Source organism: Strix uralensis, chromosome 2 (genome assembly GCF_047716275.1).
Source record: "Strix uralensis isolate ZFMK-TIS-50842 chromosome 2, bStrUra1, whole genome shotgun sequence".
NCBI lineage: Eukaryota > Metazoa > Chordata > Aves > Strigiformes > Strigidae > Strix > Strix uralensis.
The window spans coordinates 10,471,376-10,487,851 of record NC_133973.1 but is presented as its reverse complement, the minus strand read 5'-3'; positions in this window follow the sequence as shown (position 1 = coordinate 10,487,851).

Sequence of the window (16,476 nt, the reverse complement as noted above, 5' to 3'; positions counted from 1 at the left end):
AATTCTCTGCCTGCCTTTCCCCAGTGCTCTGCAAGCTCTCCAGGACAACATAAAATCTGTGGCTCTGTGCTTTCTTTCGTTCTGAACAGGTGTTACTGTTTTCTGCACAAAAGCGATTCTGCGAAGAAATGTGAAGACTTCTGCTTCCCAGGCACAGAGAAGGTGCTAGCAGGGAATTGTCTGCCTGCCTTTCCCCAGTGCTCTGCAAGCTCTCCAGGACAACATAAAATCTGGGGCTCTGTGCTTTCTTTCGTTCTGAACAAGTGTTACTGTTTTCTGCAGAAAAGTGATTCTGCGAAGCAATGTGAACACTTCTGCTTCCCAGGCACATAGAAGGTGCTAGCAGGGAATTCTCTGCCTGCCTTTCCCCAGTGCTCTGCAAGCTCTCCAGCACAACATAAAATCTGGGGCTCTGTGCTTTCTTTCGTCTGAAGAAGTGTTACTGTTTTCTGCACAAAAGCGATTCTGCGAGGCAATGTGAACAGCACAGAGAAGGTGCTAGCAGGGAATTCTCTGCCTGCCTTTCCCCAGTGCTCTGCAAGCTCTCCAGGACAACATAAAATCTGGGGCTCTGTGCTTTCTTTCGTCTGAACAAGTGTTACTGTTTTCTGCACAAAAGCGATTCTGCGAAGCAATGTGAACAGGCACAGAGAAGGTGCTAGCAGGGAATTCTCTGCCTGCTTTTCCCCAGTGCTCTGCAAGCTCTCCAGGACAACATAAAATCTGGGGCTCTGTGCTTTCTTTTGTTCTGAACAAGTGTTAGTGTTGTCTGCACAAAAGCGATTCTGCCAAGCAATTTGAACACTTCTGCTTCCCAGGCAAAGAGAAGGTGCTAGCAGGAAATTCTCTGCCTGCCTTTCCCCAGTGCTCTGCAAGCTCTCCAGGACAACAGCAAATCTGGGGCTCTGTGCTTTCTTTCGTTCTGAACAAGTGTTACTGTTTTCTGCACAAAAGCGATTCTGCGAAGCAATGGGAACACTTCTCTTTCCCAGGCACAGAGAAGGTGCTAGCAGGGAATTCTCTGCCTGCTTTTCCCCAGTGCTCTGCAAGCTCTCCAGGACAACATAAAATCTGGGGCTCTGTGCTTTCTTTCGTTCTGAACAAGTGTTACTGTTTTCTGCACAAAAGCGATTCTGCGAAGCAATGTGAACACTTCTGCTTCCCAGGCACAGAGAAGGTGCTAGCAGGGAATTCTCTGCCTGCTTTTCCCCAGTACTCTGCAAGCTCTCCAGCACAACATAAAATATGGGGCTCTGTGCTTTCTTTGCTTCTGAACAAGTGTTAGTGTTTTCTGCACAAAAGCGATACTGCTAAGAAATGTGAACACTTCTGTTTCCCAGGCACAGAGAAGGTGCTAGCAGGGAATTCTCTGCCTGCTTTTCCCCAGTGCTCTGCAAGCTCTCCAGGACAACATAAAATCTGGGGCTCTGTGCTTTCTTTTGTTCTGAAAAAGTGTTACTGTTGTCTGCACAAAAGCGATTCTGCGAAGCAATGTGAAGACTTCTGCTTCCCAGGCACAGAGAAGGTGCTAGCAGGGAATTCTCTGCCTGCCTTTCCCCAGTGCTCTGCAAGCTCTCCAGGACAACAGCAAATCTGGGGCTCTGTGCTTTCTTTCGTCTGAACAAGTGTTACTGTTTTCTGCACAAAAGCGATTCTGCGAAGCAATGTGAACAGGCACAGAGAAGGTGCTAGCAGGGAATTCTCTGCCTGCCTTTCCCCAGTGCTCTGCAAGCTCTCCAGGACAACATAAAATCTGGGGCTCTGTGCTTTCTTTCGTTCTGAACAAGTGTTACTGTTTTCTGCACAAAAGCGATACTGCTAGGAAATGTGAACACTTCTGTTTCCCAGGCACAGAGAAGGTGCTAGCAGGGAATTCTCTGCCTGCTTTTCCCCAGTGCTCTGCAAGCTCTCCAGGACAACATAAAATCTGGGGCTCTGTGCTTTCTTTTGTTCTGAAAAAGTGTTACTGTTGTCTGCACAAAAGCGATTCTGCCAAGCAATGTGAAGACTTCTGCTTCCCAGGCAAAGAGAAGGTGCTAGCAGGAAATTCTCTGCCTGCCTTTCCCCAGTGCTCTGCAAGCTCTCCAGGACAACAGCAAATCTGGGGCTCTGTGCTTTCTTTCGTTCTGAACAAGTGTTAGTGTTTTCTGCACAAAAGCGATTCTGCGAAGCAATGTGAAGACTTCTGTTTCCGAGGCACAGAGAAGGTGCTAGCAGGGAATTCTCGGCCTGCTTTTCCCCAGTGCTCTGCAAGCTCTCCAGGACAACATAAAATCTGGGGCTCTGTGCTTTCTTTCGTTCTGAAAAAGTGTTACTGTTGTCTGCACAAAAGCGATTCTGCGAAGCAATGTGAAGACTTCTGCTTCCCAGGCACAGAGAAGGTGCTAGCAGGGAATTCTCTGCCTGCCTTTCCCCAGTGCTCTGCAAGCTCTCCAGGACAACATAAAATCTGGGGCTCTGTGCTTTCTTTCGTTCTGAACAAGTGTTACTGTTTTCTGCACAAAAGCGATTCTGCGAAGCAATGGGAACACTTCTGTTTCCCAGGCACAGAGAAGGTGCTAGCAGGGAATTCTCTGCCTGCTTTTCCCCAGTGCTCTGCAAGCTCTCCAGGACAACATAAAATCTGGGGCTCTGTGCTTTCTTTCGTTCTGAACAAGTGTTACTGTTTTCTGCACAAAAGCGATTCTGCGAAGGAATGTGAAGAGGCACAGAGAAGGTGCTAGCAGGGAATTCTCTGCCTGCCTTTCCCCAGTGCTCTGCAAGCTCTCCAGGACAACATAAAATCTGGGGCTCTGTGCTTTCTTTTGTTCTGAACAAGTGTTAGTGTTTTCTGCACAAAAGCGATTCTGCCAAGCAATGTGAACACTTCTGCTTCCCAGGCACAGAGAAGGTGCTAGCAGGAAATTCTCTGCCTGCCTTTCCCCAGTGCTCTGCAAGCTCACCAGGACAACATAGAATCTGGGGCTCTGTGCTTTCTTTTGTTCTGAACAAGTGTTAGTGTTTTCTGCACAAAAGCGATTCTGCGAAGCAATGTGAACACTTCTGCTTCCCAGGCACAGAGAAGGTGCTAGCAGGGAATTCTCTGCCTGCCTTTCCCCAGTGCTCTGCAAGCTCTCCAGGACAACATAAATTCTGGGGCTCTGTGCTTTCTTTCGTCTGAACAAGTGTTACTGTTTTCTGCACAAAAGCGATTCTGCGAAGCAATGTGAACAGGCACAGAGAAGGTGTAGCAGGGAATTCTCTGCCTGCCTTTCCCCAGTGCTCTGCAAGCTCTCCAGCACAACATAAAATCTGGGGCTCTGTGCTTTCTTTCGTTCTGAACAAGTGTTACTGTTTTCTGCACAAAAGCGATACTGCTAGGAAATGTGAACACTTCTGTTTCCCAGGCACAGAGAAGGTGCTAGCAGGGAATTCTCTGCCTGCTTTTCCCCAGTGCTCTGCAAGCTCTCCAGGACAACATAAAATCTGGGGCTCTGTGCTTTCTTTCGTTCTGAACAAGTGTTAGTGTTTTCTGCACAAAAGCGATTCTGCGAAGCAATGTGAAGACTTCTGTTTCCGAGGCACAGAGAAGGTGCTAGCAGGGAATTCTCGGCCTGCTTTTCCCCAGTGCTCTGCAAGCTCTCCAGGACAACATAAAATCTGGGGCTCTGTGCTTTCTTTCGTTCTGAAAAAGTGTTACTGTTGTCTGCACAAAAGCGATTCTGCGAAGCAATGTGAAGACTTCTGCTTCCCAGGCACAGAGAAGGTGCTAGCAGGGAATTCTCTGCCTGCCTTTCCCCAGTGCTCTGCAAGCTCTCCAGGACAACATAAAATCTGGGGCTCTGTGCTTTCTTTCGTTCTGAACAAGTGTTACTGTTTTCTGCACAAAAGCGATTCTGCGAAGCAATGGGAACACTTCTGTTTCCCAGGCACAGAGAAGGTGCTAGCAGGGAATTCTCTGCCTGCTTTTCCCCAGTGCTCTGCAAGCTCTCCAGGACAACATAAAATCTGGGGCTCTGTGCTTTCTTTCGTTCTGAACAAGTGTTACTGTTTTCTGCACAAAAGCGATTCTGCGAAGGAATGTGAACAGGCATAGAGAAGGTGCTAGCAGGGAATTCTCTGCCTGCCTTTCCCCAGTGCTCTGCAAGCTCTCCAGGACAACATAAAATCTGGGGCTCTGTGCTTTCTTTCGTTCTGAACAAGTGTTACTGTTTTCTGCAGAAAAGTGATTCTGCGAAGCAATGTGAACACTTCTGCTTCCCAGGCACATAGAAGGTGCTAGCAGGGAATTCTCTGCCTGCCTTTCCCCAGTGCTCTGCAAGCTCTCCAGCACAACATAAAATCTGGTGCTCTGTGCTTTCTTTCGTCTGAACAAGTGTTACTGTTTTCTGCACAAAAGCGATTCTGCGAAGCAATGTGAACAGGCACAGAGAAGGTGCTAGCAGGGAATTCTCTGCCTGCCTTTCCCCAGTGCTCTGCAAGCTCTCCAGGACAACATAAAATCTGGGGCTCTGTGCTTTCTTTCGTTCTGAACAAGTGTTACTGTTTTCTGCACAAAAGCGATTCTGCGAAGCAATGGGAACACTTCTGTTTCCCAGGCACAGAGAAGGTGCTAGCAGGGAATTCTCTGCCTGCTTTTCCCCAGTGCTCTGCAAGCTCTCCAGGACAACATAAAATCTGGGGCTCTGTGCTTTCTTTCGTTCTGAACAAGTGTTACTGTTTTCTGCACAAAAGCGATTCTGCGAAGGAATGTGAAGAGGCACAGAGAAGGTGCTAGCAGGGAATTCTCTGCCTGCCTTTCCCCAGTGCTCTGCAAGCTCTCCAGGACAACATAAAATCTGGGGCTCTGTGCTTTCTTTCGTTCTGAACAAGTGTTACTGTTTTCTGCACAAAAGCGATTCTGCAAAGCAATGTGAACACTTCTGCTTCCCAGGCACAGAGAAGGTGCTAGCAGGGAGTTCTCTGCCTGCTTTTCCCCAGTACTCTGCAAGCTCTCCAGCACAACATAAAATATGGGGCTCTGTGCTTTCTTTGCTTCTGAACAAGTGTTACTGTTTTCTGCACAAAAGCGATACTGCTAAGAAATGTGAACACTTCTGTTTCCCAGGCACAGAGAAGGTGCTAGCAGGGAATTCTCTGCCTGCTTTTCCCCAGTGCTCTGCAAGCTCTCCAGGACAACATAAAATCTGGGGCTCTGTGCTTTCTTTTGTTCTGAAAAAGTGTTACTGTTTTCTGCACAAAAGCGATTCTGCCAAGCAATGTGAACACTTCTGCTTCCCAGGCACAGAGAAGGTGCTAGCAGGAAATTCTCTGCCTGCCTTTCTCCAGTGCTCTGCAAGCTCACCAGGACAACATAGAATCTGGGGCTCTGTGCTTTCTTTTGTTCTGAACAAGTGTTAGTGTTTTCTGCACAAAAGCGATTCTGCGAAGCAATGTGAAGACTTCTGCTTCCCAGGCACAGAGAAGGTGCTAGCAGGGAATTCTCTGCCTGCCTTTCCCCAGTGCTCTGCAAGCTCTCCAGGACAACATAAAATCTGGGGCTCTGTGCTTTCTTTCGTCTGAACAAGTGTTACTGTTTTCTGCACAAAAGCGATTCTGCGAAGCAATGTGAACAGGCACAGAGAAGGTGCTAGCAGGGAATTCTCTGCCTGCCTTTCCCCAGTGCTCTGCAAGCTCTCCAGGACAACATAAAATCTGTGGCTCTGTGCTTTCTTTCGTTCTGAACAAGTGTTACTGTTTTCTGCACAAAAGCGATTCTGCAAAGCAATGTGAACACTTCTGTTTCCCAGGCTCAGAGAAGGTGCTAGCAGGGAATTCTCTGCCTGCTTTTCCCCAGTGCTCTGCAAGCTCTCCAGGACAACATAAAATCTGGGGCTCTGTGCTTTCTTTCGTTCTGAACAAGTGTTACTGTTTTCTGCACAAAAGCGATTCTGCGAAGGAATGTGAACAGGCATAGAGAAGGTGCTAGCAGGGAATTCTCTGCCTGCCTTTCCCCAGTGCTCTGCAAGCTCTCCAGCACAACATAAAATCTGGGGCTCTGTGCTTTCTTTCGTTCTGAACAGGTGTTACTGTTTTCTGCACAAAAGCGATTCTGCGAAGAAATGTGAAGACTTCTGCTTCCCAGGCACAGAGAAGGTGCTAGCAGGGAATTGTCTGCCTGCCTTTCCCCAGTGCTCTGCAAGCTCTCCAGGACAACATAAAATCTGGGGCTCTGTGCTTTCTTTCGTTCTGAACAAGTGTTACTGTTTTCTGCAGAAAAGTGATTCTGCGAAGCAATGTGAACACTTCTGCTTCCCAGGCACATAGAAGGTGCTAGCAGGGAATTCTCTGCCTGCCTTTCCCCAGTGCTCTGCAAGCTCTCCAGCACAACATAAAATCTGGGGCTCTGTGCTTTCTTTCGTCTGAAGAAGTGTTACTGTTTTCTGCACAAAAGCGATTCTGCGAGGCAATGTGAACAGCACAGAGAAGGTGCTAGCAGGGAATTCTCTGCCTGCCTTTCCCCAGTGCTCTGCAAGCTCTCCAGGACAACATAAAATCTGGGGCTCTGTGCTTTCTTTCGTCTGAACAAGTGTTACTGTTTTCTGCACAAAAGCGATTCTGCGAAGCAATGTGAACAGGCACAGAGAAGGTGCTAGCAGGGAATTCTCTGCCTGCTTTTCCCCAGTGCTCTGCAAGCTCTCCAGGACAACATAAAATCTGGGGCTCTGTGCTTTCTTTTGTTCTGAACAAGTGTTAGTGTTGTCTGCACAAAAGCGATTCTGCCAAGCAATTTGAACACTTCTGCTTCCCAGGCAAAGAGAAGGTGCTAGCAGGAAATTCTCTGCCTGCCTTTCCCCAGTGCTCTGCAAGCTCTCCAGGACAACAGCAAATCTGGGGCTCTGTGCTTTCTTTCGTTCTGAACAAGTGTTACTGTTTTCTGCACAAAAGCGATTCTGCGAAGCAATGGGAACACTTCTCTTTCCCAGGCACAGAGAAGGTGCTAGCAGGGAATTCTCTGCCTGCTTTTCCCCAGTGCTCTGCAAGCTCTCCAGGACAACATAAAATCTGGGGCTCTGTGCTTTCTTTCGTTCTGAACAAGTGTTACTGTTTTCTGCACAAAAGCGATTCTGCGAAGCAATGTGAACACTTCTGCTTCCCAGGCACAGAGAAGGTGCTAGCAGGGAATTCTCTGCCTGCTTTTCCCCAGTACTCTGCAAGCTCTCCAGCACAACATAAAATATGGGGCTCTGTGCTTTCTTTGCTTCTGAACAAGTGTTAGTGTTTTCTGCACAAAAGCGATACTGCTAAGAAATGTGAACACTTCTGTTTCCCAGGCACAGAGAAGGTGCTAGCAGGGAATTCTCTGCCTGCTTTTCCCCAGTGCTCTGCAAGCTCTCCAGGACAACATAAAATCTGGGGCTCTGTGCTTTCTTTTGTTCTGAAAAAGTGTTACTGTTGTCTGCACAAAAGCGATTCTGCGAAGCAATGTGAAGACTTCTGCTTCCCAGGCACAGAGAAGGTGCTAGCAGGGAATTCTCTGCCTGCCTTTCCCCAGTGCTCTGCAAGCTCTCCAGGACAACAGCAAATCTGGGGCTCTGTGCTTTCTTTCGTCTGAACAAGTGTTACTGTTTTCTGCACAAAAGCGATTCTGCGAAGCAATGTGAACAGGCACAGAGAAGGTGCTAGCAGGGAATTCTCTGCCTGCCTTTCCCCAGTGCTCTGCAAGCTCTCCAGGACAACATAAAATCTGGGGCTCTGTGCTTTCTTTCGTTCTGAACAAGTGTTACTGTTTTCTGCACAAAAGCGATACTGCTAGGAAATGTGAACACTTCTGTTTCCCAGGCACAGAGAAGGTGCTAGCAGGGAATTCTCTGCCTGCTTTTCCCCAGTGCTCTGCAAGCTCTCCAGGACAACATAAAATCTGGGGCTCTGTGCTTTCTTTTGTTCTGAAAAAGTGTTACTGTTTTCTGCACAAAAGCGATTCTGCCAAGCAATGTGAAGACTTCTGCTTCCCAGGCAAAGAGAAGGTGCTAGCAGGAAATTCTCTGCCTGCCTTTCCCCAGTGCTCTGCAAGCTCTCCAGGACAACAGCAAATCTGGGGCTCTGTGCTTTCTTTCGTTCTGAACAAGTGTTAGTGTTTTCTGCACAAAAGCGATTCTGCGAAGCAATGTGAAGACTTCTGTTTCCGAGGCACAGAGAAGGTGCTAGCAGGGAATTCTCGGCCTGCTTTTCCCCAGTGCTCTGCAAGCTCTCCAGGACAACATAAAATCTGGGGCTCTGTGCTTTCTTTCGTTCTGAAAAAGTGTTACTGTTGTCTGCACAAAAGCGATTCTGCGAAGCAATGTGAAGACTTCTGCTTCCCAGGCACAGAGAAGGTGCTAGCAGGGAATTCTCTGCCTGCCTTTCCCCAGTGCTCTGCAAGCTCTCCAGGACAACATAAAATCTGGGGCTCTGTGCTTTCTTTCGTTCTGAACAAGTGTTACTGTTTTCTGCACAAAAGCGATTCTGCGAAGCAATGGGAACACTTCTGTTTCCCAGGCACAGAGAAGGTGCTAGCAGGGAATTCTCTGCCTGCTTTTCCCCAGTGCTCTGCAAGCTCTCCAGGACAACATAAAATCTGGGGCTCTGTGCTTTCTTTCGTTCTGAACAAGTGTTACTGTTTTCTGCACAAAAGCGATTCTGCGAAGGAATGTGAAGAGGCACAGAGAAGGTGCTAGCAGGGAATTCTCTGCCTGCCTTTCCCCAGTGCTCTGCAAGCTCTCCAGGACAACATAAAATCTGGGGCTCTGTGCTTTCTTTTGTTCTGAACAAGTGTTAGTGTTTTCTGCACAAAAGCGATTCTGCCAAGCAATGTGAACACTTCTGCTTCCCAGGCACAGAGAAGGTGCTAGCAGGAAATTCTCTGCCTGCCTTTCCCCAGTGCTCTGCAAGCTCACCAGGACAACATAGAATCTGGGGCTCTGTGCTTTCTTTTGTTCTGAACAAGTGTTAGTGTTTTCTGCACAAAAGCGATTCTGCGAAGCAATGTGAACACTTCTGCTTCCCAGGCACAGAGAAGGTGCTAGCAGGGAATTCTCTGCCTGCCTTTCCCCAGTGCTCTGCAAGCTCTCCAGGACAACATAAATTCTGGGGCTCTGTGCTTTCTTTCGTCTGAACAAGTGTTACTGTTTTCTGCACAAAAGCGATTCTGCGAAGCAATGTGAACAGGCACAGAGAAGGTGTAGCAGGGAATTCTCTGCCTGCCTTTCCCCAGTGCTCTGCAAGCTCTCCAGCACAACATAAAATATGGGGCTCTGTGCTTTCTTTGCTTCTGAACAAGTGTTACTGTTTTCTGCACAAAAGCGATTCTGCGAAGCAATGGGAACACTTCTCTTTCCCAGGCACAGAGAAGGTGCTAGCAGGGAATTCTCTGCCTGCTTTTCCCCAGTGCTCTGCAAGCTCTCCAGGACAACATAAAATCTGGGGCTCTGTGCTTTCTTTCGTTCTGAACAAGTGTTACTGTTTTCTGCACAAAAGCGATTCTGCGAAGCAATGTGAACACTTCTGCTTCCCAGGCACAGAGAAGGTGCTAGCAGGGAATTCTCTGCCTGCTTTTCCCCAGTACTCTGCAAGCTCTCCAGCACAACATAAAATATGGGGCTCTGTGCTTTCTTTGCTTCTGAACAAGTGTTAGTGTTTTCTGCACAAAAGCGATACTGCTAAGAAATGTGAACACTTCTGTTTCCCAGGCACAGAGAAGGTGCTAGCAGGGAATTCTCTGCCTGCTTTTCCCCAGTGCTCTGCAAGCTCTCCAGGACAACATAAAATCTGGGGCTCTGTGCTTTCTTTTGTTCTGAAAAAGTGTTACTGTTGTCTGCACAAAAGCGATTCTGCGAAGCAATGTGAAGACTTCTGCTTCCCAGGCACAGAGAAGGTGCTAGCAGGGAATTCTCTGCCTGCCTTTCCCCAGTGCTCTGCAAGCTCTCCAGGACAACAGCAAATCTGGGGCTCTGTGCTTTCTTTCGTCTGAACAAGTGTTACTGTTTTCTGCACAAAAGCGATTCTGCGAAGCAATGTGAACAGGCACAGAGAAGGTGCTAGCAGGGAATTCTCTGCCTGCCTTTCCCCAGTGCTCTGCAAGCTCTCCAGGACAACATAAAATCTGGGGCTCTGTGCTTTCTTTCGTTCTGAACAAGTGTTACTGTTTTCTGCACAAAAGCGATACTGCTAGGAAATGTGAACACTTCTGTTTCCCAGGCACAGAGAAGGTGCTAGCAGGGAATTCTCTGCCTGCTTTTCCCCAGTGCTCTGCAAGCTCTCCAGGACAACATAAAATCTGGGGCTCTGTGCTTTCTTTTGTTCTGAAAAAGTGTTACTGTTGTCTGCACAAAAGCGATTCTGCCAAGCAATGTGAAGACTTCTGCTTCCCAGGCAAAGAGAAGGTGCTAGCAGGAAATTCTCTGCCTGCCTTTCCCCAGTGCTCTGCAAGCTCTCCAGGACAACAGCAAATCTGGGGCTCTGTGCTTTCTTTCGTTCTGAACAAGTGTTAGTGTTTTCTGCACAAAAGCGATTCTGCGAAGCAATGTGAAGACTTCTGTTTCCGAGGCACAGAGAAGGTGCTAGCAGGGAATTCTCGGCCTGCTTTTCCCCAGTGCTCTGCAAGCTCTCCAGGACAACATAAAATCTGGGGCTCTGTGCTTTCTTTCGTTCTGAAAAAGTGTTACTGTTGTCTGCACAAAAGCGATTCTGCGAAGCAATGTGAAGACTTCTGCTTCCCAGGCACAGAGAAGGTGCTAGCAGGGAATTCTCTGCCTGCCTTTCCCCAGTGCTCTGCAAGCTCTCCAGGACAACATAAAATCTGGGGCTCTGTGCTTTCTTTCGTTCTGAACAAGTGTTACTGTTTTCTGCACAAAAGCGATTCTGCGAAGCAATGGGAACACTTCTGTTTCCCAGGCACAGAGAAGGTGCTAGCAGGGAATTCTCTGCCTGCTTTTCCCCAGTGCTCTGCAAGCTCTCCAGGACAACATAAAATCTGGGGCTCTGTGCTTTCTTTCGTTCTGAACAAGTGTTACTGTTTTCTGCACAAAAGCGATTCTGCGAAGGAATGTGAAGAGGCACAGAGAAGGTGCTAGCAGGGAATTCTCTGCCTGCCTTTCCCCAGTGCTCTGCAAGCTCTCCAGGACAACATAAAATCTGGGGCTCTGTGCTTTCTTTTGTTCTGAACAAGTGTTAGTGTTTTCTGCACAAAAGCGATTCTGCCAAGCAATGTGAACACTTCTGCTTCCCAGGCACAGAGAAGGTGCTAGCAGGAAATTCTCTGCCTGCCTTTCCCCAGTGCTCTGCAAGCTCACCAGGACAACATAGAATCTGGGGCTCTGTGCTTTCTTTTGTTCTGAACAAGTGTTAGTGTTTTCTGCACAAAAGCGATTCTGCGAAGCAATGTGAACACTTCTGCTTCCCAGGCACAGAGAAGGTGCTAGCAGGGAATTCTCTGCCTGCCTTTCCCCAGTGCTCTGCAAGCTCTCCAGGACAACATAAATTCTGGGGCTCTGTGCTTTCTTTCGTCTGAACAAGTGTTACTGTTTTCTGCACAAAAGCGATTCTGCGAAGCAATGTGAACAGGCACAGAGAAGGTGTAGCAGGGAATTCTCTGCCTGCCTTTCCCCAGTGCTCTGCAAGCTCTCCAGCACAACATAAAATATGGGGCTCTGTGCTTTCTTTGCTTCTGAACAAGTGTTACTGTTTTCTGCACAAAAGCGATTCTGCGAAGCAATGTGAACACTTCTGCTTCCCAGGCACAGAGAAGGTGCTAGCAGGGAATTCTCTGCCTGCTTTTCCCCAGTACTCTGCAAGCTCTCCAGCACAACATAAAATATGGGGCTCTGTGCTTTCTTTGCTTCTGAACAAGTGTTACTGTTTTCTGCACAAAAGCGATACTGCTAAGAAATGTGAACACTTCTGTTTCCCAGGCACAGAGAAGGTGCTAGCAGGGAATTCTCTGCCTGCCTTTCCCCAGTGCTCTGCAAGCTCTCCAGGACAACATAAAATCTGGGGCTCTGTGCTTTCTTTTGTTCTGAAAAAGTGTTACTGTTGTCTGCACAAAAGCGATTCTGCGAAGCAATGTGAAGACTTCTGCTTCCCAGGCACAGAGAAGGTGCTAGCAGGGAATTCTCTGCCTGCCTTTCCCCAGTGCTCTGCAAGCTCTCCAGGACAACAGCAAATCTGGGGCTCTGTGCTTTCTTTCGTCTGAACAAGTGTTACTGTTTTCTGCACAAAAGCGATTCTGCGAAGCAATGTGAACAGGCACAGAGAAGGTGCTAGCAGGGAATTCTCTGCCTGCTTTTCCCCAGTGCTCTGCAAGCTCTCCAGGACAACATAAAATCTGGGGCTCTGTGCTTTCTTTCGTTCTGAACAAGTGTTACTGTTTTCTGCACAAAAGCGATTCTGCGAAGGAATGTGAAGAGGCACAGAGAAGGTGCTAGCAGGGAATTCTCTGCCTGCCTTTCCCCAGTGCTCTGCAAGCTCTCCAGGACAACATAAAATCTGGGGCTCTGTGCTTTCTTTTGTTCTGAACAAGTGTTAGTGTTTTCTGCACAAAAGCGATTCTGCCAAGCAATGTGAACACTTCTGCTTCCCAGGCACAGAGAAGGTGCTAGCAGGAAATTCTCTGCCTGCCTTTCCCCAGTGCTCTGCAAGCTCACCAGGACAACATAGAATCTGGGGCTCTGTGCTTTCTTTTGTTCTGAACAAGTGTTAGTGTTTTCTGCACAAAAGCGATTCTGCGAAGCAATGTGAACACTTCTGCTTCCCAGGCACAGAGAAGGTGCTAGCAGGGAATTCTCTGCCTGCCTTTCCCCAGTGCTCTGCAAGCTCTCCAGGACAACATAAATTCTGGGGCTCTGTGCTTTCTTTCGTCTGAACAAGTGTTACTGTTTTCTGCACAAAAGCGATTCTGCGAAGCAATGTGAACAGGCACAGAGAAGGTGTAGCAGGGAATTCTCTGCCTGCCTTTCCCCAGTGCTCTGCAAGCTCTCCAGGACAACATAAAATCTGTGGCTCTGTGCTTTCTTTCGTTCTGAACAAGTGTTACTGTTTTCTGCACAAAAGCGATTCTGCAAAGCAATGGGAACACTTCTGTTTCCCAGGCACAGAGAAGGTGCTAGCAGGGAATTCTCTGCCTGCTTTTCCCCAGTGCTCTGCAAGCTCTCCAGGACAACATAAAATCTGGGGCTCTGTGCTTTCTTTCGTTCTGAACAAGTGTTACTGTTTTCTGCACAAAAGCGATTCTGCGAAGGAATGTGAACAGGCATAGAGAAGGTGCTAGCAGGGAATTCTCTGCCTGCCTTTCCCCAGTGCTCTGCAAGCTCTCCACGACAACATAAAATCTGGGGCTCTGTGCTTTCTTTCGTTCTGAACAGGTGTTATTGTTTTCTGCACAAAAGCGATTCTGCGAAGCAATGTGAAGACTTCTGCTTCCCAGGCACAGAGAAGGTGCTAGCAGGGAATTTTCTGCCTGCCTTTCCCCAGTGCTCTGCAAGCTCTCCAGGACAACATAAAATCTGGGGCTCTGTGCTTTCTTTCGTTCTGAACAAGTGTTACTGTTTTCTGCAGAAAAGTGATTCTGCGAAGCAATGTGAACACTTCTGCTTCCCAGGCACATAGAAGGTGCTAGCAGGGAATTCTCTGCCTGCCTTTCCCCAGTGCTCTGCAAGCTCTCCAGCACAACATAAAATCTGGTGCTCTGTGCTTTCTTTCGTCTGAACAAGTGTTACTGTTTTCTGCACAAAAGCGATTCTGCGAAGCAATGTGAACAGGCACAGAAAAGGTGCTAGCAGGGAATTCTCTGCCTGCCTTTCCCCAGTGCTCTGCAAGCTCTCCAGGACAACATAAAATCTGGGGCTCTGTGCTTTCTTTCGTCTGAACAAGTGTTACTGTTTTCTGCACAAAAGCGATTCTGCGAAGCAATGTGAACACTTCTGTTTCCCAGGCACAGAGAAGGTGCTAGCAGGGAATTCTCTGCCTGCCTTTCCCCAGTGCTCTGCAAGCTCTCCAGGACAACATAAAATCTGGGGCTCTGTGCTTTCTTTCGTTCTGAACAAGTGTTACTGTTTTCTGCACAAAAGCGATACTGCTAGGAAATGTGAACACTTCTGTTTCCCAGGCACAGAGAAGGTGCTAGCAGGGAATTCTCTGCCTGCTTTTCCCCAGTGCTCTGCAAGCTCTCCAGCACAACATAAAATCTGGGGCTCTGTGCTTTCTTTCGTCTGAAGAAGTGTTACTGTTTTCTGCACAAAAGCGATTCTGCCAAGCAATGTGAACACTTCTGCTTCCCAGGCAAAGAGAAGGTGCTAGCAGGAAATTCTCTGCCTGCCTTTCCCCAGTGCTCTGCAAGCTCTCCAGGACAACAGCAAATCTGGGGCTCTGTGCTTTCTTTCGTTCTGAACAAGTGTTAGTGTTTTCTGCACAAAAGCGATTCTGCGAAGCAATGTGAAGACTTCTGTTTCCGAGGCACAGAGAAGGTGCTAGCAGGGAATTCTCGGCCTGCTTTTCCCCAGTGCTCTGCAAGCTCTCCAGGACAACATAAAATCTGGGGCTCTGTGCTTTCTTTCGTTCTGAAAAAGTGTTAGTGTTGTCTGCACAAAAGCGATTCTGCGAAGCAATGTGAAGACTTCTGCTTCCCAGGCACAGAGAAGGTGCTAGCAGGGAATTCTCTGCCTGCCTTTCCCCAGTGCTCTGCAAGCTCTCCAGGACAACATAAAATCTGGGGCTCTGTGCTTTCTTTCGTTCTGAACAAGTGTTACTGTTTTCTGCACAAAAGCGATTCTGCGAAGCAATGGGAACACTTCTGTTTCCCAGGCACAGAGAAGGTGCTAGCAGGGAATTCTCTGCCTGCTTTTCCCCAGTGCTCTGCAAGCTCTCCAGGACAACATAAAATCTGGGGCTCTGTGCTTTCTTTCGTTCTGAACAAGTGTTACTGTTTTCTGCACAAAAGCGATTCTGCGAAGGAATGTGAAGAGGCACAGAGAAGGTGCTAGCAGGGAATTCTCTGCCTGCCTTTCCCCAGTGCTCTGCAAGCTCTCCAGGACAACATAAAATCTGGGGCTCTGTGCTTTCTTTCGTTCTGAACAAGTGTTAGTGTTTTCTGCACAAAAGCGATTCTGCGAAGCAATGTGAACACTTCTGCTTCCCAGGCACAGAGAAGGTGCTAGCAGGGAATTCTCTGTCTGCTTTTCCCCAGTACTCTGCAAGCTCTCCAGCACAACATAAAATATGGGGCTCTGTGCTTTCTTTGCTTCTGAACAAGTGTTACTGTTTTCTGCACAAAAGCGATACTGCTAAGAAATGTGAACACTTCTGTTTCCCAGGCACAGAGAAGGTGCTAGCAGGGAATTCTCTGCCTGCTTTTCCCCAGTGCTCTGCAAGCTCTCCAGGACAACATAAAATCTGGGGCTCTGTGCTTTCTTTTGTTCTGAAAAAGTGTTACTGTTTTCTGCACAAAAGCGATTCTGCCAAGCAATGTGAACACTTCTGCTTCCCAGGCACAGAGAAGGTGCTAGCAGGAAATTCTCTGCCTGCCTTTCCCCAGTGCTCTGCAAGCTCACCAGGACAACATAGAATCTGGGGCTCTGTGCTTTCTTTTGTTCTGAACAAGTGTTACTGTTTTCTGCAGAAAAGTGATTCTGCGAAGCAATGTGAACACTTCTGCTTCCCAGGCACATAGAAGGTGCTAGCAGGGAATTCTCTGCCTGCCTTTCCCCAGTGCTCTGCAAGCTCTCCAGCACAACATAAAATCTGGTGCTCTGTGCTTTCTTTCGTCTGAAGAAGTGTTACTGTTTTCTGCACAAAAGCGATTCTGCGAAGCAATGTGAACAGCACAGAGAAGGTGCTAGCAGGGAATTCTCTGCCTGCCTTTCCCCAGTGCTCTGCAAGCTCTCCAGGACAACATAAAATCTGGGGCTCTGTGCTTTCTTTCGTCTGAACAAGTGTTACTGTTTTCTGCACAAAAGCGATTCTGCGAAGCAATGTGAACAGGCACAGAGAAGGTGCTAGCAGGGAATTCTCTGCCTGCTTTTCCCCAGTGCTCTGCAAGCTCTCCAGGACAACATAAAATCTGGGGCTCTGTGCTTTCTTTTGTTCTGAACAAGTGTTAGTGTTGTCTGCACAAAAGCGATTCTGCCAAGCAATGTGAACACTTCTGCTTCCCAGGCAAAGAGAAGGTGCTAGCAGGAAATTCTCTGCCTGCCTTTCCCCAGTGCTCTGCAAGCTCTCCAGGACAACAGCAAATCTGGGGCTCTGTGCTTTCTTTCGTTCTGAACAAGTGTTAGTGTTTTCTGCACAAAAGCGATTCTGCGAAGCAATGGGAACACTTCTGTTTCCCAGGCACAGAGAAGGTGCTAGCAGGGAATTCTCTGCCTGCTTTTCTGCAGTGCTCTGCAAGCTCTCCAGGACAACATAAAATCTGGGGCTCTCTGCTTTCTTTCGTTCTGAACAAGTGTTACTGTTTTCTGCACAAAAGCGATTCTGCGAAGGAATGTGAAC